The sequence below is a fragment of the Aegilops tauschii genome, chromosome 4, assembly GCF_002575655.3.
Source record: "Aegilops tauschii subsp. strangulata cultivar AL8/78 chromosome 4, Aet v6.0, whole genome shotgun sequence".
NCBI lineage: Eukaryota > Viridiplantae > Streptophyta > Magnoliopsida > Poales > Poaceae > Aegilops > Aegilops tauschii.
The window spans coordinates 493,351,852-493,376,679 of record NC_053038.3 but is presented as its reverse complement, the minus strand read 5'-3'; positions in this window follow the sequence as shown (position 1 = coordinate 493,376,679).

The following is a 24,828-nucleotide window of genomic DNA, read 5'->3' as shown; positions in this document are numbered from 1 at the left end:
AAGGAAGGAGAAATGGGGATTGCCGAGAGGACAAATGAAGCTCACCCTCTGCTTTCCGAGGACATATTCGAACATGTCCGCAGACATAAGTCGGAGAATTTTTATTTTTTTTGACACACCCTTGGAGATGCCTTTAACTACGCGGCCGGATATTCAACTGAGTGGCGAGCATGCAGAATGCCCATGGATCACGTGAAGCTAGTTAGCCGGGGAACGCAAACCTTTCCATCAATCTACATCAACGTAGAAATAAACCGACCAAACGGTCGCCGGTGTTCACACACCACAACGAGGCCGTGACCCGTGAGGCGTACGTACATATGTAGGCTATAGGCCAACGACGGTCGTGAGTTGTATGCATCGTCGCAGGTCCGCAACACATGATGTATACTTGCGCTCAAGATGGTCAACAGTCTACTCGTCTCCTCGTACAGTGCTAGTCCGGTCCGTTGTTCTTCCAGGTCCGCCCGGCGCGTACCTACTTGCGTGGTTACGGTCGCCGTCGCCGTCGCTTCCGGTGTCCTTCCAAACTCCCCGGTCGCCGTCGCATGAGGCGACAGCAGCTCGGCGTCATGGGCTGCATTTGGAAGGCCCACTTTGGTCTGTCAATTGGAACCCAAAACAAGAGTGCATGGCCCACGAGCTGATATGCCTGGTTGATTTACACCATTCTATACAGTTTTGTTCTGCCGATGGAGAAGAAAAAGAAGAGAAAGGAACCCATAGCCGAAACACTCCTTTCAAAGATCACTTCCACATTCTCAGGTTGCGACAAGTGGCACACTGCATGTGCGTCACTTCTAAAAATCCGAAAACACGTGAAGAAAAATAAAAAATAAAATCCAGAGGGAGCTCCCAGAGTGCGACACATGGCGGTGGCTGAGAACGCGTCTAGCCCACCCACAAGTGATCGTTGGGAGGCTTCTGAAGGAGCGCTCCTCCTCGATTAGTTGCTCTCGCCCATAGCATATTTTTTCCTTGACTTCGGAGGAGAATGGCCAGTATATGGGCAGAGCTCCTATACGCTGCCTGTGTGCGTCCGATTATCGCAGCTTCGCATAATCAATGCTCACACGGGCGAGCGCAATTATCACGAGGCAAGCAAAAATTCCATAAAATAGAAGTGCCTGCGTGGGATCGAACCACCGACCTCATGTTGGATTCTAGCGAGGCTAGCCCGGCTAACGACCTTGAACGGTATAAATGCAGTGTTAAGCTTAAAGTAGAAAGGACAGCGGCAAATCCTTAAAAAGACATTCAATGTTTTTATAAAATACATTGAACAAATTTTCAAATAGAGTAATTTTTTTGTAAAAAAATACTGAACAAATTTCAAATACACAAATGAACATTTTATAGTAAACGATGAACAATTTATTAATAAACGATGAACAAAATTTAAATACACAACAAGCATTTTCTAATATATGTTGAACAATTTAATAATACATGATGAACATTTTTATAATGTAAGGTGAACTATTTCATAATATACAATGAACATTTTCTTAATACGATGAAGATTTTTGTAATACCGTGTGAACTTTTTATATAATACGCAATAAAGAGAAGAAGAACATAAACAGAAAATAAAAAAGGAAGGTAAAAGAAACAAGATGAAAGGGAAAAAAAAGGAACCAAATCAAAAGAATGAAAAAATGGAACAAAACAACTGAAAATCGCCTAAAAGGCTAAAAAAACTAGGAGCAAAACAACATAAAAGAAAAATGAAATAAAACACTACAAGAAACAAGGAAACAACAGTGAACCAAATCCGCACGTGGGCCGGCCCAAGTGGTGACTCTCTTTAGCGAAGGCTCGTCCTTTGACACTTGCGGGCGCCAAATAGGATCCCGCGTATATGGGCGCCTCCACTGCCCGTGGTGGAGGGGTTGTTGACCCGACATCCCTTGAAGCACGAGCGTGCATTGAAGCACCCGCTCTGGCCCTGGATCTTCACTTGGATTTCATCTATGTCGCATCGAAGTGGTGAGAAACATTGATTCTAGAGCGCCTTGTTGATATGTCACAACTCTGCGAGAGATCAAAGACCAAAGGAACATGTTTTGAGATGTGCTTTCCACTCATGAAGGACATCAACATAGTGGAGAGGGTCATATGTTTGCCAAAGCGCCGAGTTCTCTTCCCACCCGGCGCCATGTTTGGCTAGGTTCTATTCCCGATATAATCTGTATCCCGATGAATATTGAAGGTTAATAAAGGGTGCAGTTTCTATAAAAAAACTTGGAGGGGGATGGGCACGAGACGAAAAAAACCCGGAAACACTAACGCCCACACGTGTGGGCGTTTGCATCTCGCCCATACGCGTGGATCCGCGTCCGTTTGTGGGTGCACGAATCTTGGCATGTTTGTGGTGCCACGTAGGATTGGGCTGGTGTGTGGGGATTCACCCGGTCGCCCACACGTCCGTTTAACACAGGGAGGGGCTGGTGTGTGGGCGTTTAGCAGTTCGCCCACATGTCTGTTTTCACTCATGCACAAGGGCGGGTGTGTGGACATTTGCCGTCTCGCCCACACGTCCGTCTCCTCTCCCACACCCAAAGCTGCCAGTTGCCATGTGTTTAGCAGTGTACATGGCAACTATTGGAAATATGCCCTAGAGGCAATATTAAAATGGTTATTATTGTATTTCCTTGTTCATGATAATTGTCTATTGTTCATGCTATAATTGTATTAACTGGAAACCGTAATACATGTGTGAATACATAGACCACAACATGTCCCTAGTAAGCCTCTAGTTGACTAGCTCGTTGATCAATAGATGGTTATGGTTTCCTGACCATGGACATTGGATGTCATTGATAACGGGATCACATCATTAGGAGAATGATGTGATGGACACGACCCAATCCTAAGCATAGCACAAGATCGTGTAGTTTGTTTGCTAGAGCTTTTCTAATGTCAAGTATCATTTCCTTGGACCATGAGATTGTGCAACTCCCGGATACCGTAGGAGTGCTTTGGGTGTATCAAACGTCACAACGTAACTGGGTGGCTATAAAGGTGCACTACAGGTATCTCCGAAAGTGTCTGTTGGGTTGGCACGAATCGAGACTGGGATTTGTCACTCCGTATGACGGAGAGGTATCTCTGGGCCCACTCAGTAATGCATCATCATAATGAGCTCAATGTGACTAAGGAGTTAGTCACGGGATCATGCATTACAGAACGAGTAAAGAGACTTGCCGATAACGAGATTGAACGAGGTACGGGGATACCGACGATCGAATCTCGGGCAAGTAAAATACCGATGGACAAAGGGAATTGAATACGGGATTGATTGAATCCCCGACATCGTGGTTCATCCGATGAGATCATCGTGGAACATGTGGGAGCCAATATGGGTATCCAGATCCCGCTATTGGTTATTGGCCGGAGAGGTGTCTCGGTTATGTCTGCATGGTTCCCGAACCCGTAGGGTCTACACACTTAAGGTTCGGTGACGCTAGAGTTGTTATGGGAAATAGTATGTGGTTACCGAAGGGTTCGGAGTCCCGGATGAGATCCCGGACGTGACGAGGAACTCCGGAGTGGTCTGGAGGTGAAGATCGATATATTGGACGAAGGGTATTGGAGTCCGGAATTGTTCTGGGAGTACCGGGTGACGACCAGCGTGACCGAAAGGTGTTTCGGAGGCCCCGGCAAGTGTTGGGGGGCCTTATGGGCCAAGGGGAGGGGGCACACCAGCCCACTAAGGGGCTGTGCGCCCCTCCCAACCCCTCTCATGTAACGTGGAGAGGTGGGGGCGCCTCCCCTAGGGCAGCCACCCCTCCCGGCTTGGTGGGCAAGTTTCCCAGGGGTGGGGGCGCCCAAACCCATCTAGGGTTTCCCCTGTGGCCGCCACCCCTCCCCTAGGGAACCCTAGGGCGCCTCCTCCACCCCCTCCCCCTATATATAGTGAGGGAGAGAGAGGGCAGCCGCACCCCTTGCCTGGCGCAGCCCTCTCCTCCTCCAACTCCTCCTCCTCCGCCGTAGTGCTTAGCGAAGCTCTGCCGGAGAACCACGAGCTCCATCGCCACCACGCCGTCGTGCTGCTGGAGTTCTCCCTCAACTTCTCCTCTCCCCTTGCTGTATCAAGAAGGAGGAGATGTCCCCGGGCTGTACGTGTGTTGAACGCGGAGGCGCCGTCCGTTCGGCGCTAGATCGGATCTTCCGCGATTTGAATCGCCGCGAGTATGACTCCATCAACCGTGTTCTTGTAACGCTTCCGCTTAGCGATCTCAAGGGTATGAAGATGCACTCCCTCTCTCTTGTTGCTAGCATCTCCTAGATTGATCTTGGTGACACGTAGGAAAATTTTGAATTATTGCTACGTTCCCCGACAGTGGCATCATGAGCTAGGTCTATGCGTAGATTCTATGCACGAGTAGAACACAAAGTAGTTGTGGGCGATGATTTGTTCAATTTGCTTACCGTTACTAGTCTTATCTTGATTCGGTGGCATTGTGGGATGAAGCGGCCCGGACTGACCTTACACGTACTCTTACGTGAGACGGGTTCCACCGACTGACATGCACTTGATGCATAAGGTGGCTAGCGGGTGTCTGTCTCTCCCACTTTAGTCGGATCGGATTCGATGAAGAAGGTCCTTATGAAGGGTAAATAGCAATTGGCATATCACCGTTGTGGCTTTTGCGTAGGTAAGAAACGTTCTTGCTAGAAACCCATAGCAGCCACGTAAAACATGCAACAACAATTAGAGGACGTCTAACTTGTTTTTGCAGGGTATGCTATGTGATGTGATATGGCCAAAAGGCGAGACAACTTCATGAAGACACGATGATGGAGATCATGGTGTCATGACGGTGACGAAGGTGATCATGCCGCGCCTCAAAGATGGAGATCAAAAGGCGCAAGATGATATTGGCCATATCATGTCACTTTATGATTTGCATGTGATGTTTGTCATGTTTACATCTCATTTGCTTAGAACGACGGTAGCATAAATAAGATGATCCCTCGCAATAATTTCAAGAAAGTGTTCCCCCTAACTGTGCACCGTTGCGAAGGTTCGTTGTTTCGAAGCACCACGTGATGATCGGGTGTGATAGATTCTAACGTTCGCATACAACGGGTGTAAGCTAGATTTACACATGCGAAACACTTAGGTTGACTTGACGAGCCTAGCATGTACAGACATGGCCTCGGAACACGAGAGACCGAAAGGTCGAACATGAGTCGTATGGTAGATGCGATCAACATGAAGATGTTCACCGATGATGACTAGTCCGTCTCACGTGATGATCGGACACAGCCTAGTTGACTCGGATCATGTATCACTTAGATGACTAGAGGGATGTCTATCTAAGTGGGAGTTCATTAAATAATTTGATTAGATGAACTTAATTATCATGAACATAGTCAAAAGGTCTTTGCAAATTATGTCGTAGCTTACGCTTTAATTCTACTGTTTAAGATATGTTCCTAGAGAAAATTTAGTTGACAGTAGCAATTATGCGGACTGGGTCCGTATACTAAGGATTGTCCTCAATGCTGCACAGAAGGATTATGTCCTTAATGCACCACTCAGTGTGCTGAACCTCGAGCGTCGGTTGTGGATGTTGCGAACATCTGACATACACGTTTTGATGACTACATGATAGTTCAGTGCGTAATGCTAAATGGTTTAGAATTGAGGCACCAAAGACGTTTTTGAAACGTCGCAGAACATATGAGATGTTCCAATGACTGAAATTGAGATTTCAGACTAGTGCCCACGTCAAGAGGTATGAGACCTCTAACAAGTTTCTTAAGCCTGCAAACTAAGGGAGAAAAGCTCAATCGTTGAGCATGTGCTCAGATTGTATGAGTACTACAATCGCTTGAATCGAGTGGGAGTTAATCTTCTAGATGAGATAGTGATGGTTCTCCAAAGTCAGTGCCACCAAGCTACTAGAGCTTTGTGATGAACTATAACATATCGGGGATAGATATGATGATCCTTGAGCTATTCACGATGTTTGACACCGCGAAAGTAGAAATCAAATAGGAGCATCAATTGTTGATGGTTAGTAAAACCACTAGTTTCAAGAAGGGCAAGGGCAAGAAGGGATACTTCATGAAACGACAAATCAGTTGGTGCTCTAGTGAAGAAACCCAAGGTAGAACCCAAACCCGAGACTAAGTGCTTCTGTAATGAGAAGAACGGTCACTGAAGCAGGACTACCCTAGATACTTGGTAGATGGGAAGGCTGGTAAGGTCGACAGAAGTATATTGGATATACATTATATTAATGTGTACTTTACTAGTACTCCTAGTAGCACCAGGGTATTAGATACCGGTTCGGTTGCTAAGTGTTGGTAACTCGAAATAAAAGCTACGGAATAAACGGAGACTAGCTAAAGGTGAGATGACAATGTGTGTTGGAAGTATTTCCGAGGTTTATGTGATCAAACATCGCATGATCCCTCTACCATCGGGATTGGTGTTAAACCTAAATAATTGTTATTTGGTGTTTGCGTTGAGCATAGACATGATTGGATTATGTTTATCGCAATACGGTTATTCATTTAAGGAGAATAATGGTTGCTCTGTTTATTTGAATAATACCTTCAATGGTCTTGCACCTAAAATGAATGGTTTATTGAATCTCAATCGTAGTGATACACATGTTCATGCCAAAAGATATAAGATAGTAATGATAGTACCATATACTTATGGCACTGCAATTTGAGTCATATTGGTATAAAACGCATGAAGAAGCTCCATGGTGATGGATCTTTGGACTCACTCATTTTTGAAAAGATTGAGACATGCGAACCATGTCTATTGGTATATATGCATGAAGAAACTCCATACAGATGGATCGTTTGGACTCACTTAATTTTGAATCACTTGAGACATGCAAATCATACCACATGGGCAAGATGACTGAAAGGCCTCGTTTTTCAGTAAGATGGAACAAGAAAGCAACTTGTTGGAAGTAATACATTTTGATGTGTGCAGTCCAATGAGTGCTGAGGCACACAGTGGATATCGTTATGTTCTTACTTCACATATGATTTGAGTAGATGCTAAGTATATTTACTTGATGAAACACAAGTCTGAATTATAGAAAGGTTCAAGTAATTTCAGAGTGAAGTTGAAGATCGTCGTGACAAGAGGATAAAATGTCTATGATATGATCATAGAGATGAATATCTGAGTTACGAGTTTGGCACACAATTAAGACATTGTGAAAATTGTTTCACAAGTAATACCGCCTGGAACACCATAGTGTAATGGTGTGTCCGAACATCATAACTGCACCCTATTGGATATGGTGCATACCATGATGTGTCTTATCAAATTACCACTATCGTTTATGGGTTAGGCATTAGAAACAACTGCATTCACTTTAAATAGGGCACCACGCAATTCCGTTGAGACGACACCGTATGAACTATGGTTTAGAGAAACCTAAGCTGTCGTTTCTTAAAAGTTTGGGGCTGCGACGCTTATGTGAAAAAGTTTCAGGCTGATAAGCTCGAACCCAAAGCGGATAAATGCATCTTCATAGAATACCCAAAACAGTTGGGTATACCTCCTATTTCAGATCTGGAAGCAAAAGTGATTGTTTTAGAAACGGGTCCTTTCTCGAGGAAAAGTTTCTCTCGAAAGAATTGAGTGGGAGGATGGTGGAGACTTGATGAGGTTATTGAACCGTCACTTCAACTAGTGTGTAGCAGGGCACAAGAAGTTGTTCCTGTGGCACCTACACCAATTGAAGTGAAAGCTTATGATAGTGATCATGAAACTTAGGATCAAGTCACTACCAAACCTCGTAGGACGACAAGGATGCGTACTACTTCAGAGTGGTACGTAATCCTGTCTTGGAAGTCATGTTGCTAGACAACAATGAACCTACGAGCTATGGAGAAGCGATGGTGGGCCCAGATTCCGACGAATGGCTCGAGGCCATAAAATCCGAGAGAGGATCCATGTATAAAAACAAAGTATAGACTTTGGAAGAACTACTTGATGGTCGTAAGGCTGTTGGGTGCAGATGGATTTTAAAAGGAAGACGGACAATGATAGTAAGTGTCACCATTAAGAAAGCTCGACTTGTCGTTAAGATGTTTTCCGACAAGTTCAAGGAGTTGACTACGATGAGATTTTCTCACTCGTAGCGATGCTAAGAGTCTGTTGGAATTATATTAGCAGTTACTGCATTATTTATGAAATTTTGCAGATAGGATGTCAAAAAACATTGTTTCCTCGACGATTTTCTTGAGGAAAGGTTGTATGTGATACAACCAGAAGGTTTTGTCAATCCTGAAAGATGCTAACAAGTATGCAAAGCTCCAACAATCCTTCTAAGGACTGGAGTAAGCATCTCGGAGTTGGAATGTACGCTTTGATGAGATGATCAAAGATTTTGGGTTTATACAAAGTTTATGAGAAACTTGTAATTCCAAAGAAGTGAGTGGGAGCACTATGGAATTTTTGATGAGTATATGTTGTTAACATATTGTTGATCAGAAATGATGTAGAATTTCTGGAAAGCATACAGGGTTATTTGAAAAGTGTTTTTCAATGAAAAACCTAAATTAAGCTACTTGAACATTGAGCATCAAGATCTATAAGGATAGATCAAAAACGCTTAATAGTACTTTCAAATGAATACATACCGCGACAAGATTTTGAAGGAGTTCAAAATAGATCAGCAAAGAAGGAGTTCTTAGCTGTGTTACAAGGTGTGAGTATTGAGTAAGACTCAAGAACTGACCACGGCAGAAGAGAGAGAAAGGACGAAGGTCGTCCCCTATGCTTTGGACGTAGGCTCTACAGTATGCTATGATGTGTACTGCACCTGAAGTGTGCCTTGCCATGAGTCAGTCAAGGGGTACAAGAGTGATCCAGGAATGGATCACATGACAGCGGTCGAACTTATCCTTAGTAACTAGTGGACTAAGGAATTTTCTCGATTATGGAGGTGGTAAAAGAGTTCGTCGTGAAGTGTTACGTCGATGCAAACTTTGACACTAATCCGGAAGACTCTGAGTAGTGAACCGGATTCGTATAGTAGAGCAGTTATTTGGAATAGCTCCAAGTAGCGTGTGGTAGCTGCATCTACAAGATGACATAGAGATTTGTAAAGCACACACGGATCTGAAAGGTTCAGACCCGTTTACTAATAACCTCTCTCACAAGCGAGATATGAACAAACCCCATGGGTGTTGGATTCATTACAATCACATAGTGATGTGAACTTGATTATTGACTCTAGTGCAAGTAGGAGACTGTTGGAAATATGCCCTAGAGGCAATAATAAAATGGTTATTATTGTATTTCCTTGTTCATGATAATTGTCTATTGTTCATGCTATAATTGTATTAACTGAAAACCGTAATACATGTGTGAATACATAGACCACAACATGTCCCTAGTAAGCCTCTAGTTGACTAGCTCGTTGATCAATAGATGGTTATGGTTTCCTGACCATGGACATTGGATGTCATTGATAACGGGATCACATCATTAGGAGAATGATGTGATGGACAAGACCCAATCCTAAGCATAGCACAAGATCGTGTAGTTCGTTTGCTAGAGCTTTTCTAATGTCAGGTATCATTTCCTTGGACCATGAGATTGTGCAACTCCCGGATACCGTAGGAGTGCTTTGGGTGTATCAAACGTCACAACGTAACTCGGTGGCTATAAAGGTGCACTACAGGTATCTCCGAAAGTGTCTGTTGGGTTGGCACAAATCGAGACTGGGATTTGTCACTCCGTATGACGGAGAGGTATCTCTAGGCCCACTCGGTAATGCATCATCATAATGAGCTCAATGTGACTAAGGAGTTAGTCACGGGATCATGCGTTACGGAACGAGTAAAGAGACTTGCCGGTAACGAGATTGGACGAGGTATGGGAATACCGACGATCAAATCTCGTGCAAGTAACATACCGATGGACAAAGGGAATTGAATACGGGATTGATTGAATCCCTGACATCGTGGTTCATCCGATGAGATCATCGTGGAACATGTGGGAGCCAATATGGGTATCTAGATCCCGCTATTGGTTATTGGCCGGAGAGGTGTCTCGATCATGTCTGCATGGTTCCCGAACCCGTAGGGTCTACACACTTAAAGTTTGGTGACGCTAGAGTTGTTATGTGAAATAGTATGTGGTTACCGAAGGTTGTTCGGAGTCCCGGATGAGATCCCGGATGTGATGAGGAACTCCGGAGTGGTCCGGAGGTGAAGATCGATATATTGGACGAAGGGTATTGGAGTCCGGAATTGTTCTGGGAGTACCGGGTGACGACCAGCGTGACCGAAAGGTGTTTCGGAGGCCCCGACAAGCGTTGGGGGGCCTTATGGGCCAAGGGGAGGGGCACACCAGCCCACTAAGGGGCTGTGCGCCCCTCCCAACCCCTCTCACGTAACGTGGAGAGGTGGGGGCGCCTCCCCTAGGGCAGCCACCCCTCCCGGCTTGGGGGGCAAGTTTCCCAGGGGTGGGGGCGCCCAAACCCATCTAGGGTTTCCCTGTGGCCGCTGCCCCTCCCCTAGGGAACCCTAGGGCGCCTCCTCCACCCCTTCCCCCTATATATAGTGAGGGAGAGAGAGGGCAGCCGCACCCCTTGCCTGGCGCAGCCCTCTCCTCCTCCAACTCCTCCTCCAACTCCGTAGTGCTTAGCGAAGCTCTGCCGGAGAACCACGAGCTCCATCGCCACCACGCCGTCGTGCTGCTGGAGTTCTCCCTCAACTTCTCCTCTCCCCTTGCTGGATCAAGAAGGAGGAGACGTCCCCGGGCTGTACGTGTGTTGAACGCGGAGGCGCCGTCCGTTCGGCGCTAGATCGGATCTTCCGCGATTTGAATCGCCGCGAGTACGACTCCATCAACCGCGTTCTTGTAACGCTTCCGCTTAGCGATCTTCAAGGGTATGAAGATGCACTCCCTCTCTCTCGTTGCTAGCATCTACTACATTGATCTTGGTGACACGTAGGAAAATTTTGAATTATTGCTACGTTCCCCGACAACAACTACCCTAGTGTGCTTGTAAGCAGATGACAACTCTTTTTTTTTTACCCGAACATGTCAGTTGCCATGTGTTTTGCAGGGTACACGACAACTGCCCTAGTGTGCTTGTAAGCATATGGCAACCCTCTCTTTACCCGAAACATGTTATTTTGTCATGTATCTTTGTAGCGCTGCACGGCAACTGCCTAGTGTTAGTAGGTGGCAACTCCTAAGGTTTTCAAATCATGGCAACTGTAGTAAACCAGACCATACTTGGCAACAGCCTAGTGTTAGTAGGTGGCAACCCCTAAAATTTTCAAATCATGGAAACTATAGTAAACCGGACCATACATGGCAACAACTCCAGTTGTCCAAAATGGCATCTGGCACTTGACCTGAGATGGCAACCGCAGTTCAGCAACCATGGCAACTGTAGTTGTCCGACATGGCAACTGTAGTTCAGCGACATGACAACTGCAGCTAAACGGATATTGAAGAGGGTCCGGACCATGACAACTGCGGGGACGCGTGGTGACTGTCACGCGGGGCGTGCGGGACCGTGAGGTAGGTGGCTGAGAGAGAGGTCGTGTGGGCGTTATCCATTTTGCCCACACGTAGGCGTGTGAATGGGACCGCGAGGAAAAAAAAGTTGTGTGGACGCTAGTTGTTTTGCCGATACGTAGGCGTGTGGGCTGTTTTTTTAGACACCACACAAAACATGTGGGCAGACCCTTAACACTCACACGTGTGGCAGTTATTGTCGTCAAAAAAGAGAACAGACATGCGAAAATCTAGTCGGCGACTTGCAGTCCGCACGGCGGCGGAAACCAAGGGTGCGCGCGGCCATGGCCAATCTCGATGCCGCCTTCTCACCCTTGCGTGCAGCTGGGCCGCGGTGCGTGGCGAGGCTGGGCCTTTGGCGCGCGCTTGTGAGAGGGAAACAGCGCGGTGGTGTTGGCGAGAAAATTGGTGAGGGCGGTTGCGAAGAGAGAGGGGAGAAGTGCGGATCGTGCGAAGCGGATAGAGCCCACCTGTCGGCGCTGCTATTTGCCGGCAGTTGCTAACACACAGCGTACGGTTCCCTCTTCTGTCCAAGCCAGCGCGCGACAGCAACCGACCGCCCACGCTCCAGTACGCGCGCGTCGTCCATGGCGGTGAGCTTCCACCCGGCATTTCCATTGGCAACCGCGCCGCCGCTGCCCCACCACCTCGACGCCACCGCCGACCCGGAGGTCGCCGACGCGCTCCTCGGCTTCCTCTGCGACCCGATCGACCCCGCCATGGACGCCGGCATCGACGGCTTCCTCGACCTCAGCCCGGTCGACCCCGACGATGGCGCCGACGTCGACGATGACCTGCAGCCCTGCGCCAAGAGGCCGCGAGCCGGCTGCGGCGGCGACGACGACGGCCACGCGTGGCTGGACTTCGAGGGCGTCGATGGCCAGCCGTGGAGGCCGGAGTTCCCGACCGAGTTCGTCCTGCCACTGCCCCCGCCTCCGCCCGCGCCGCAGATGCCTCACGCGGGGTTCGTGCGCGGGGCGGACGCGAGGAGAGCCGAGGGCAACGGGAGGGGCGGCCAGACCGCGCCTAGCGCGGCGGCGAGGGAGCGCCGGAGGCGGATCAGCGAGAAGACGGCGGAGCTTTCGCGCCTGGTCCCCGGCGGCCACAGGCTGAACACCGCCGAGATGCTGCAGGAGGCCGGCCGCCACGTGAAGCTCCTGCAGGCCCAGGTCGGCGTGCTCGCGCTCATGCGCACCCTCGAGGTAACGATGAGCACCAACCGCCACAACATTCCTCTGTTCTTGTGCGTTTAACTGGTTGAACTCCGGCAGGAGAAGATCGTACCGCCCGTGGCGCGAGAGCGAATGCACGCGCTGCTGACCTGCGGCGGCGTGCAAGAGCGGCTGGCGGCGGAGGCCAAGTGCCTGGTGCCAAGGATGCTGGTGGAGGCCATGGCCGAGGACAAGGCCGTCAGGTCCAACGCGCCGCTCATCAGAGACCTCACCCGGTTCGGCGAATCGCTGCCGGAGCAGTAGCTGCCAGACGCGGAAGTCTCCGACCACGGAAGCAACGCGCGCGCATGACCATCCGTGACTGTGCGCGTCTCGACCATGCACGCAAGGTGGATCGTTATCAGTTTTTGAAGACAACGATCGTCGTGCATGCACCGCCGCCGTTTGTCCCTGTCCGTTTTTTTTTTTCAAAGAAGCCGCTGTCCCCGTTGATAGGATGCATGTGTGTGTGTGCATAGCTAATCGGTAGGTTAATTAATTAGGTGTAGGCATCACGGTCAATTTAGATCTGTTTGATTCAAGCTAAATGTAGTAACACCGCATGACACCGTTCGAACACGGCTGGATTTTGTAAGCGCATGTATGGGACGATGGATCATATCATATGAATATATGATTATCAATAGATTTGGTGACTTTTAGTTCAAATATATTTTGTGATGTCTTTCTCGCCGTAGCCACCAAGAACCAATTTAGATCGAGGAGAGAGAAGGAAACCCGAAAACCAACGCTCGCTACCGGGCTTCCTTATCTCCGGCGGCGCAACCCGAGACCTTTGCTACATGTGCATTCAACAGTATACTTTTTTTTTTCTGATAAGGGTTTTGGTTGTCCATAACTTTGGCTCGGGCTTCGCCGAATAAGTTTCCTCTAGATATCAATTCAAAGCTTTGGTTCTCCCAACATTTGTCGTGATGTCCTTAAGGAGGACATTCCGCGTCTTAGTGTTGAGGTACTAGAAGCTGCACGCTTCGTCCTTGTTGATGTAGGTGGCTGTCATTGGATTTTAACAAGTTCACGGTTGGGACAGTGTTTGTGGATTGTTTTCGTCTTCATGCTCTTGTGTTGTTGTTGTTGTTGTTGTTGTTGTTGTTGTTGTTGTTGTTGTTGAGCGTAGTTAGAGGCCCGATAGTGCAAGGTTGACACTTAAGGTGTGTTTGGTTCTGAAACGAAGTGGAATGAAATGTCATGGTTCCATTCCATTCCACTAGAATAGGTCGGTTTCGTTTTTGTGCTGGGTAGAGGCAATCATGTGAAATGGAACGGTTCTATTTCGGTGTTTGGTTGAAGAGATGAAATAGAATAAATTTAATTTGGTTGAAGAGACATAAAACTACTGTTAATATTCTTTTTTTTGAACAAAGAAGGATTTCCCCCTCCGATTTCCATTAAGGGAATACAACAAGCGAACTACAAGCACCAATTTTTTTGGAACCGAACCATACCAGCCTACTACTGTTAGTATTCTAACCTGCAGTTAACCAGAAAGAGGAAACTTGCACTCATCATCGAGTTATGGCCTTATGGGTCGCCGCCGATTGTTGCGGCTGCCACGCACAGGGGCGGGCCCAGGAATTCGAGGGTGTGTATTCAAAATCTCAAAGGCAGCTTTTCGAAAGCCAAAGCTTTGTTTTGGCGTATAAAACTGATTCTATTACCAGTTTTGGCTTCCTAGTCTGTTAGAGGGTATTCTCTGCAACAAACTCTATTAAAAACATGCTAAGAATCATGAGATACAAAGAGAAATCAATAACCAACATCTAATTAGCAAGATGAATTTAGTTCAACTAAGAATTGACATGAGTGGAGCTACCCCAAATACCAATTTTAAAACTCACAATGTATTAAGACACATGAACACATCTAATTTGATGAATAGTTCGTACATACTAGTAGATGAACCCAGGGCTTAAAATTGAAGACCGATGCGTGCAAAGATCAGTACCAGAGGGGGCAAGGGATGGATTTCGTGCTGCTGGAATCTGGATGATGTGTCGTGTCGCGCCGCTCGCCCGTGCCTACCGCCGTGCGTGCAAACATGAATCTGGATGATGCGCCAGCTGCCAGTGCCTACCGCCGTGCGTGCGAACATGCGATGGCCGATGCCAATCAGGTCTACCGCTTGGCGGGCTTGCTTGCGAACATAATTTGGAAAATAGGGGAAGGGCGCCGCTGGTTCGTCTCCTAGATCAATAGGTTTTCCTTTTGCCGAAGGTAACTGAACCCGCAATTGGTGCATGGCTTCGGCAATTCCTAAATGGCGCCCGCTGCACCCGTTAATGAGTTAAATGCAAACCGGATTAGACTTTGTTTTTCTACTAAAATAGAAAAAACGCGGGCGTTAGGGTGACTCGAACCTTTAATTTGATCTCCTGGTGCAAATAAGCTGGGGTAACCACCAGGGTCCCCTCACCTCTTCTGAAAAATTCTCCCTTTCTTTCTTTTTCTTCTTTCCTTATTTTTCTTCTTTCTTTTCTTTTTTTCCTATTCTTTTCTTTCCTTTTTCTTAATGTCATTAAGTTAAAAAAATAGGTGACTTTTATTCAAATCGATGACTTTTTCAAAAGTGATGATTTTTTCCTAGGAATTTGTGAACATTTTTTTTCGAATTTGTTAACTTTTTCTGAAAATCGATGAACTTTTTTGAAAATCAATAAAAAAATTGAATTTGTTAACTTTTTTTGGAAAACCGGTGAATTTTTTTTCAAACCGATGAACTTTTTTTCGAATTTGTGATTTTTTTTTGAAAATCGATGAACTTTTTTTCAAACTCGACGAACTATTTTCAAGTCGATGAACTTTTTTGGAAAATCGATGAACTTTTTATCAAATTTGATGGAAGTTTTTGAAATTCGATGAACTTTTTTTAAACTCGATGAACGTTTTTTGAAAATCCATGATTTGTTTTTTCAAAATCGATTAACTATTTTTCAAATTGTTGAACTTTTTTCAAGTTTGTAAACTTTTTTGAAATCAGTGATTTTTTTCTAATTCGTGATTTTTTTTAATCCGTGATTTGTTCTGAAATCGGTGAACTTTCAAATTTTCTTCAATTTTTTGTTAAAAAAAATCTTGTTTTTACAAAAGATATATGCAGTAAACAGCGTGTCGCACTTACTCTTGAATCTTTCGCGCTTTATTTATTCACTAACGCTTGGTTGTTCTACACGTTGGGCAATAGTGTCTGAAAAGCTTGACAGCGCGAGCTTGAATCCTCACGGAAGCAGAATATTTACGGCCGTTTTTTGCGCTATAATTTTTGCGCTTAAGGCACCGGTTAGGAGGTCCCCGTGGCTTCTGCGTGCGCACAGTGCAGCCTGAAGGGATTTGGGTCTATGATCCATGTCGTGGGTGGTGAGAGCGAACAGCAAACTGGGCTAGCCTCTGTTTTTGGGCACAATTGGTAGAGTGAATAGCATAAAACTACCACAATTCGTGTTAGGGTTTTAAAAAACTACCACAAATTTGTTTGTGACTGATAACTACTAGATTTCGACTGTTTCAAAAAATCTAAATTGTCTGCTGCTAACATTTTAAACAGGTTTATGACAGGTCGGGCCTGCTCCTAAACAATCCGTTTGTTTGACCGTTTTATTTGACTGTTAACGTATATGTGGGACCCACATGTAAGTTGCTCTTCTTCCTCTTATCTTTTCTTCTCCTTCTCCTCCTCCTGACGAGCACCGCCGCCCAGGAGCACGGGCCGCCAGCCGCGTGCCATGGCCAGGAAGCACCGCCAGCCACGCCCAAGGCCGCCACCAGCCGCGCGCCATGGCCAGGGGCTCAGGCCGCTACGCCACGGAGCACGGGCAGCCGTGAGCCGCGCGCCATGGCCAGGAGCAGCAACAACGGCCGGCAAGGAGCTCCGCCTGGACCAGCAGCAACGAGATGTACGGGCTGCCACGAGCGGCGCCATGGCCAGGAGCAGTAGCAATGGTCGGCAAGGAGCTCCGCCAGGAGCAACAGCAATGGCCGGCACGGGCTGCCGCAAGCCGCATGCCATGGCCAGGAGCAGCAGCAACGACCGGCACGGGCTGCCGCAAGCCGCACGCCATGGCCAGGAGCAGCAGCAACGGCCGGCACGGGCTGCCGCAAGCGGCGCGCCATGGCCAGGGGTGAAGGAAATATGCCCTAGAGGCAATAATAAAGTTATTATTTATTTCCTTATTTCATGATAAATGTTTATTATTCATGCTAGAATTGTATTAACCGGAAACTTAGTACATGTGTGAATACATAGACAAACAGAGTGTCCCTAGTATGCCTCTACTTGACTAGCTCGTTAATCAAAGATGGTTAAGTTTCCTAGCCATAGACATGTGTCGTCATTTGATGAACGGGATCACATCATTAGAGAATGATGTGATGGACAAGATCCATTCGTTAGCTTAGCATTATGATCGTTTCAGTTTCATTGCTACTGCTTTCTTCATGACTTATACATGTTTCTCTGACTATGAGATTATGCAACTCCCGAATACCGGAGGAACACTTTGTGTGCTATCAAATGTCACAACGTAACTGGGTGATTATAAAGATGCTCTACAGGTGTCTCCGAAGGTGTTTGTTAAGTTGGCATATATCGAGATTAGGATTTTTCACTTCGTGTATCGGAGAGGTATCTTTGGGCCCTCTCAGTAATGCACATCACTATAAGCCTTGAAAGCATTATGATAATGAGTTAGTTGCGGGATGATGCATTACGGAACGAGTAAAGAGACTTGCCGGTAACGAGATTGAACTAGGTATGATGATACCGACGATCGAATCTCGGGCAAGTAACATACCGATGACAAAGGGAACAACGTATGTTGTTATGCGGTTTGACCGATAAAGATCTTCGTAGAATATGTAGGAGCCAATATGAGCATCCAGGTTCCGCTATTGGTTATTGACCGGAGATGAGTCTCGGTCATGTCTACATAGTTCTCGAACCCGTACACTACAAAAAAAAAAGACACATCCATGACATTTTGGGACGAACGAAATTTTTTTCTATCATACTTATGACACTTCTATGACGATAATTGTGACAAAACCCGGTATCATCATAGATATGGTGGGGTCCTACTTCTATGACAAAAAATCATGACAAAAAATGGGATTTTCGTCCTGAGCGGGCCAGAGACGCATGTGCATGACATTCTTTGGGCCATCCATGACGGAAAAAACCACGGTAGAAGCGAGGGCAAGGAAAATATCGGGGAGTTCCTGGTTACGGTGGGTGGTCGGGGGCCGAGCGATGCACGTTTCTCTCGTACGTACGCGCGTGTGTGCGAGGCGTTGGGCTCTGACTGAACCCGAGCGAGGCGTTGGGCTCTAACTAAACCCGAGCGATTGCACTGCAGGCTACGCGTTACTGAACCCGAGCAATCGATCGATCCCTTGCTGTTAACTGAACCCGAGTGATTCCTTCGCTACTGCTGCTAACTGAAGCCGATCGAACACTGCTGCTTCCTTCCCTGGATGAACAGTGAGCGTTGTTGAGGGGGTTTGGATGAACAGTTCCCGGTGGGGGGTTGGATGAATAGGACCCCGTGGTAGTAGAGGCCGTTGCCGCTGGATGAACAGTACCTCGATCGATCGAGCCGATGGATGAACAGGACCCTGTGGAGGGCTGGATGAACAGGACCCCGTGGAGGGCTGGTTGAACAGTAGCTGGTAGAGGGCTGGTTGAACAGTAGCCGGCGGAGGGCTGGATGAACAGTAGCCCGTGGAGGGGTGGTTGAACAGGACCCCGTGGACAGGGCTGGTTGAACAGTAGCCGGTGGAGGAGCGCCGGTGGAGGCTGGATGAACAGGAGCTTGTGGATGAACAGTCGCAGGTGGAGGCTGGAGGAGGTTGTCGGTGGATGAACAGTAGCCCGTGGAGGCTGGAGGAGGTCGACGGTGGATGAACAGTAGCCCGTGGAGTCCCATTTTGCGGTACGCCACACCCCTCCCGATGAACAGGACCCCCGTTTCGACCGTAGCGCTCCAACACAAGTTCGTTTCCTCCATTTTGTGGTACGCCACACCCCTCCCGGTCAACAGGACCCCGTTTCGACCGTAGGAGGTCCAACAGAAGTCCGTTTCCTCCGTTTTGCAGTACGCCAGACCCCTCCCGATGAACAGGATCCCGTTTCGACCGTGGCCGGTCGAACACAAGGCCGTTTCCTCCGTTCTGCGGTACGCCAGGCCTCGTTTCCATCGTCTGTTCTGTCCAAGCCGGTTGGCTCCCGATGAAGACGATGACGCATTCCGTTCCGACCCAGCCGGTTGGCTCCCCATGAACATGACGACGACGCAGTTTCTCCGTTCCGACACAGCCATGTACACGAGCCCTGGCCGTACGTATGCACGAGTAGGCGTTCGAGACCCCGCCCGTATGTACGTACATGGTCGTATTTACTTTCTTGCACCCTGGCCGCTGTACGTACGTGTACAAGCTACGGGCGCGCCTCTACTACCACACGTGCGCGCCTCTACTACTACACGTGCGCGCCTCTACATCGACCAGTATGTACGTACACGTTCGCGACCAGAATGACATCGCTACGTCCGCTTCGACCAGGTGGGTCCCGACTGTCAGGCACTTCCTTGCGTGCGAAGATGTAGCTGGTGGGTCCCAGCAGTCAGGGGAAAATGTTTTTTCGTGAAATACGATGGCCCGTCCAGTGGGTCCCTGCTGTCAAGTGGAGGAATAATTATTTTGCGCGTAATTAGGAGGCACTTCCTTGCTGCGGCCGTGGACCCAGCTGTCAGCCTCTCCACGTATAGTACTCTTCCGATGGAAGTCGTTCCTTGACCATGTTGACCATGCCGCACCGAGAGCACCAGGCCGGTGGACGACGGCGAGGCCTAGGAAGGGGACAACGCGGAGCCGGGGAAGACGCGACAGTGGATGCCCACGCGAAGAGGAGTACGAGGGTTCACTGGTTCGGCTGCGGTGTGAGGCTGTCGTCGCCGCAGGGCTTGGCCAGCGGTGGGAGTAGTAGGGGGCGGTGAGGCTTCCGCGGCAGCACAGCCGGCCACGGGAGGCAGGAGCAGGCGGTCTCGCCGGCGCTGGTTTGGGCGGCTGGTGCAAGAAGAGCAGCGATTGAAGAAGCAGCAGGACCGTTTGATTCAAATCCAACGGTCACTGCTGCTAGAATCGTTTGTTGACTAAGTTGACAAGCCCTGCGTACGCGTCAACTTAGTAGGCCCACGGGTCAGCCTCCCAACCGGTGCGCCCCAGATGTCAGTGAAAGGAATCATTTTTTTCGCGTAATAAGGAGGCAGTTGATTGCGTGCGGCCAGGCCAGCAGAGGGAGTAGGGTGGGCCGGTGAAGCCTGCGCGGCATCACCGCGGGCCACAAGAGGTGGGAGCAGGCAGTACCGCCGACGCTAGTTTAGGTGGCTGGAGCAGGAAGATCAGAGATTGAAGAAGCACGTCAGCTGTTGGCTGGACATCCAACAGTCACTACTGCTAGAATCGTGTGTTGACTGACAAAGCCTTGCGTAAACAAGTCAGCCTCGAAATCTGTGGCGTGTACAACCAATTTGCGATTATTTTTATAATTTTAACTCATTTTCTAATTCGTATGGAATTTATTGCAGCCCATTTTCCATTTTTAGAATTGCTGCCCATTTTCTGGTCAGTACCAGGGTTAAAAAATTGAACTAAATATGTGTGAAATTTTGAAAATTCGCAAATTTTTGCTGGGGAAGAAAATATTCTTAATCCAAAAATTAGTAGCCATACTAAAACAAATTTAAAAATAAATTAGTACTATGTTATGTTAAATCCAATGAAATATAAAATATCAGTGAAGAACAAAAACAAAAAAGGAAACTGATTTCCCATTTGCTATAATGTTTTTGGAATTTTCAACCCCTTTGATATTACTTTTAACAGACACTGACCATACTCTTTGGCCAGGCCGGAATGCATCCCTCCTTGTCTTGAAAGATTTGCAACCCAGTAAGTCGGAGAAAACAAATAGGCCTAGCTTGGGTATTCTTCAAAAAGAAATACTGGGCTACCTATTTTCCTAAAGAAAAAACTGCTGGGCTGGTCATGTTGTTAGACGGGCCGCAGAGACCGTACAACCCAGTTTATAGCCTGCTCCTCTGAATTACTACTCAAAAAAGAAGTTGTGCAATTCTGTCGTTAATTGACTATACGTTGAAAATGATGTGGGTCCCAGATATCAGCAGGGTGGATTAGAGTAAAAAAACGAGGGGTGCATGTGAGTAGTAAAAGAGGCGCTTGCTTGTGTTCGGGAGTGGACCTGGTGGGTCCTTACTATCATACTCACAACTACAGTCCTCTCCCGATTCACTATGTTGACAGGGCCGGACGGCGGCGCCGCGGTGAGCGCACCAAGGCAGAGGATAAAGTGTTGTCGCCAATGTGCTGGGCTGGGTCGGACATTCTTATTGAAAAATAAAAATGGACCGGAACTATTTACGACGTTGACTACGATTTGCATGGGTCCGCTGGTTGTAGGAAGAAAATGGTGAGAGAAAGAAGAATGGTCGCTATCTTTGCCTAAGAATAATATCGACTGAATGTAACGACACTATCATAGGAAATAATATCCTCCTGTTAAATCGTGAATTTAAAGAATTGGTGCATGAGCATTGAGCTTTATTTATTTACTTATTTATGTTTAGGGGAACATGAGCATGTACCTGGGCCGGATTCATGTGAGAGCCTCCCTTTCAGTTAATTATGGGCTCCTCTATTGTGCCTTCATCAGTGGGCTTCATGTTATCAACAAGTGGAAAATGTGTTCCGTACCAAAAATAGTATGCGCTACGTACGACACGGGGCACTAAAGGATCGGACCGTGCAACGACTTCCAAAACATTGTGTTTGTCGTTCTAACAACACATTTATCCAACCAACAGACAAAATATACTACTGATTGTACATTGAAAATAGCAGCAGCAATAACCAGGGCTGGGGGTGCAACAGAAGCAGTAAGCAGGCCAGAAGAGTAAAGACACGTCTCTCTCTTCCAAACCAAACATCAGCCATCATTACAAAAGGGCTACCAAAAAAGAACAAGTGTATGCATCAAACTAAATAAAGATCCTACTACACCAAGTGTACGCATCTAACTAACTGGCTCAGCTAGACGTTACTATTTATTAAGCTGTAGAGATTGGCTGACGGCTTGAACCAGATGGGTGCCTGATGGGGGAAATTCCAGCCAGCAGGTCGAAGTCTGATACTTGTGACCCTCTCTCCTACTTTGGGCTGCAGAGCATGGCGGCACATATCAGGGTATGGTGCATGCAGAGACGCATGGTACGCTGTGTACACACAGTTTTGCCTGATGAACAAAACAGCGCTGCCATCATGATCCTTGCCGTCGGTTATCTCCTGGTTAATCGGATAATTTAGTCCGAGAAACACAGAGCGTGTACCAAGGCTACTTACCAGCCTCCAGTCAAAAATTCCTGAAGGCCCAGAGAAGCTGGGATCCTGCTCACAGACCTTGCAGTGACTGTGATTGTATACCGCGAAACAACACGTCCGGTACGTGCGAACGATCATCAATCGTTCGCCGTCGTCTGATCGAGCCAGGAACCACCTGCAACTGCCATGCCGCTTTTCTTTGAAAGGTTTTGGGATTAGGAAGGGTAGGGACACCAGGCGGCCTACAACATCATATCAAGTTGGAGTCAAATAAAAAAGGGCTCTTAATGTAGTCAATCATAAGAACAACATGTTATGAGCATGAATATTTTTTCAGTAAATGTTGACAGTAATATAAGCAAGCCATCATGATATCATAGGAAAGTAACATACTGCTGTAACAGCCGTTTGTAGCGATGACTGGAGTAGGCCAGCAATACGTCCAGCCATAGAAGGAGTCGACAGCGTAAATGAAGCCCTTGTGTTCAATGGCATCAGAGAACCATGGAGGATGTATGATCCTGCGATGGACGTGCAGATTTATCCACTTACCGCAGTGACCTGTCAGATAGGCGAGGCCGCGGTTGAAGAAGGCAATTAGCCTGAAGTCTTTATAATTCACAGATCTTGTGGGCACTTGGCATATTACAACCTTGAGCAAATCAAACTTGGTATCATGTTGGCTACTATAAGATTCCGAGTATTCTGGGCCGCGGTGCCAAAGCAGTGTAGTGTTAATCGAAGGAAGGGGGATCAATCGCCGGGTGTAGACCTCCATGAGCATCCAGCTGCCGCAACCGTCGACGAGCACCATCCAAGACGTGTTCATGCTAACCCAGTACATACCGTTAATGTAGTTGAGCGTGGCGGGGATCGGATCGCAGTCAAGGGGGTTGATGCTCGCCACCCTACGATCGTTATGCTGCGTGACACGCCGTTTCTGAAGATCAGGCGGCATCAGCAAGCAAGGAGCTGGCTTAAAAAGCTCCAGCCTGAGGGCTTTGAGTAAATGGTACAGCCCCGACGAGCACGCGGCGAGCGGCATGGTACTGAGATTGTTCGCACGCAAAACAATGAGCTTGATTACCTCTGTGGGGAGCAAATTTCAGCCACTCTTTCGGCGGACGCTGCTCGGTTCTGCCATTGTGAGTGCTTGGGTTTCGGATGAGGGGGAGGCGCCTTAGCGGGGATGGAAGATTGGACGAGATTATGTGCGGACAAAGATGGAGAAGCGAATATGTGCTGCGGGAAGTGGACAGGTGATGATGACTACAGCACGTCGCTTGACTTTCGAGACAAATACCAGCAGCGTAGGGTCATATCGATACCAGACAACTTGCTTGAGTGATCACAGTACTGGTACTCCCTACAGTACCTACTACTATGCCCTAACTTGCTTGAGTAGAGTAGTAGTGGAGTAGGACTGGACGAGTGGTATATTCTAATCTAAAACAGTTACAAAGTTTAATGCCCGAGCGTGGAACGACTACGAACCGCCATCGGTGCTAACTCCAATCCCCAACAAACATTCGGTGGGACACATGGCAGTTGCAAACGCCCGTGCTACCTCTTGAGCACTGCGTTGGTTTTCCCTTGAAGAGGAAAGGGTGATGCAGTAAAGTAGTGTAAGTATTTCCCTCAGTTTTTGAGAACCAAGGTATCAATCCAGTAGGAGGCCATGATCAAGTCCCTCGCACCTACACAAACAAATAAAAACCTCGCAACCAACGCAATAAAGGGGTTGTCAATCCCTTCATGGTCACTTACGAAAGTGAGATCTGATAGATATGATAAGATAATATTTTTGGTATTTTTATAATAAAGATGCAAAGTAAAATAAAAGGCAATAAAAATAGCAAGTGTTGGAAGATTAATATGATGGAAAATAGACCCGGGGGCCATAGGTTTCACTAGTGGCTTCTCTCAAGAGCATAAGTATTACGGCGGGTGAACAAATTACTGTTGAGCAATTGATAGAATTGAGCATAGTTATGAGAATATCTAGGTATGATCATGTATATAGGCATCACGTCCGTGACAAGTAGACCGACTCCTGCCTGCATCTACTACTATTACTCCACACATCGACCGCTATCCAGCATGCATCTAGAGTATTAAGTTCAAAATAACAGAGTAATGCTTTAAGTAAGATGACATGATGTAGAGGGATAAACTCATGGAATATGATATTAACCCCATCTTGTTATCCTCAATGGCAACAATACAATACGTGCCTTGCTGCCCCTGCTGTCATTGGGAAAGTACACCGCAAGATTGAACCCAAAGCTAACCACTTTTCCCATTGCAAGAAAGGTCAATCTAGTAGGCCAAACCAAACTGATAATTCGAAGAGACTTGCAAAAATAACCAATCATACATAAAAGAATTCAGAGAAGATTCAAATATTGTTCATAGATAAACTTGATCATAAACCCACAGTTCATTGGTCTCAACAAACACACCGCAAAAGAAGATTACATCGAATAGATCTCCACGAGAATCGTGGAGAACTTTGTATTGAGATCCAAAGAGAGAGAAGACGCCATCTAGCTAATAACTATGGACCCGAAGGTCTGAGGTAAACTACTCACACATCATCGGAGAGGCTATGGTGTTGATGTAGAAGCCCTCCGTGATCAATGCCCCCTCCGGCAGGACGCCGGAAAAGGCCCCAAGATG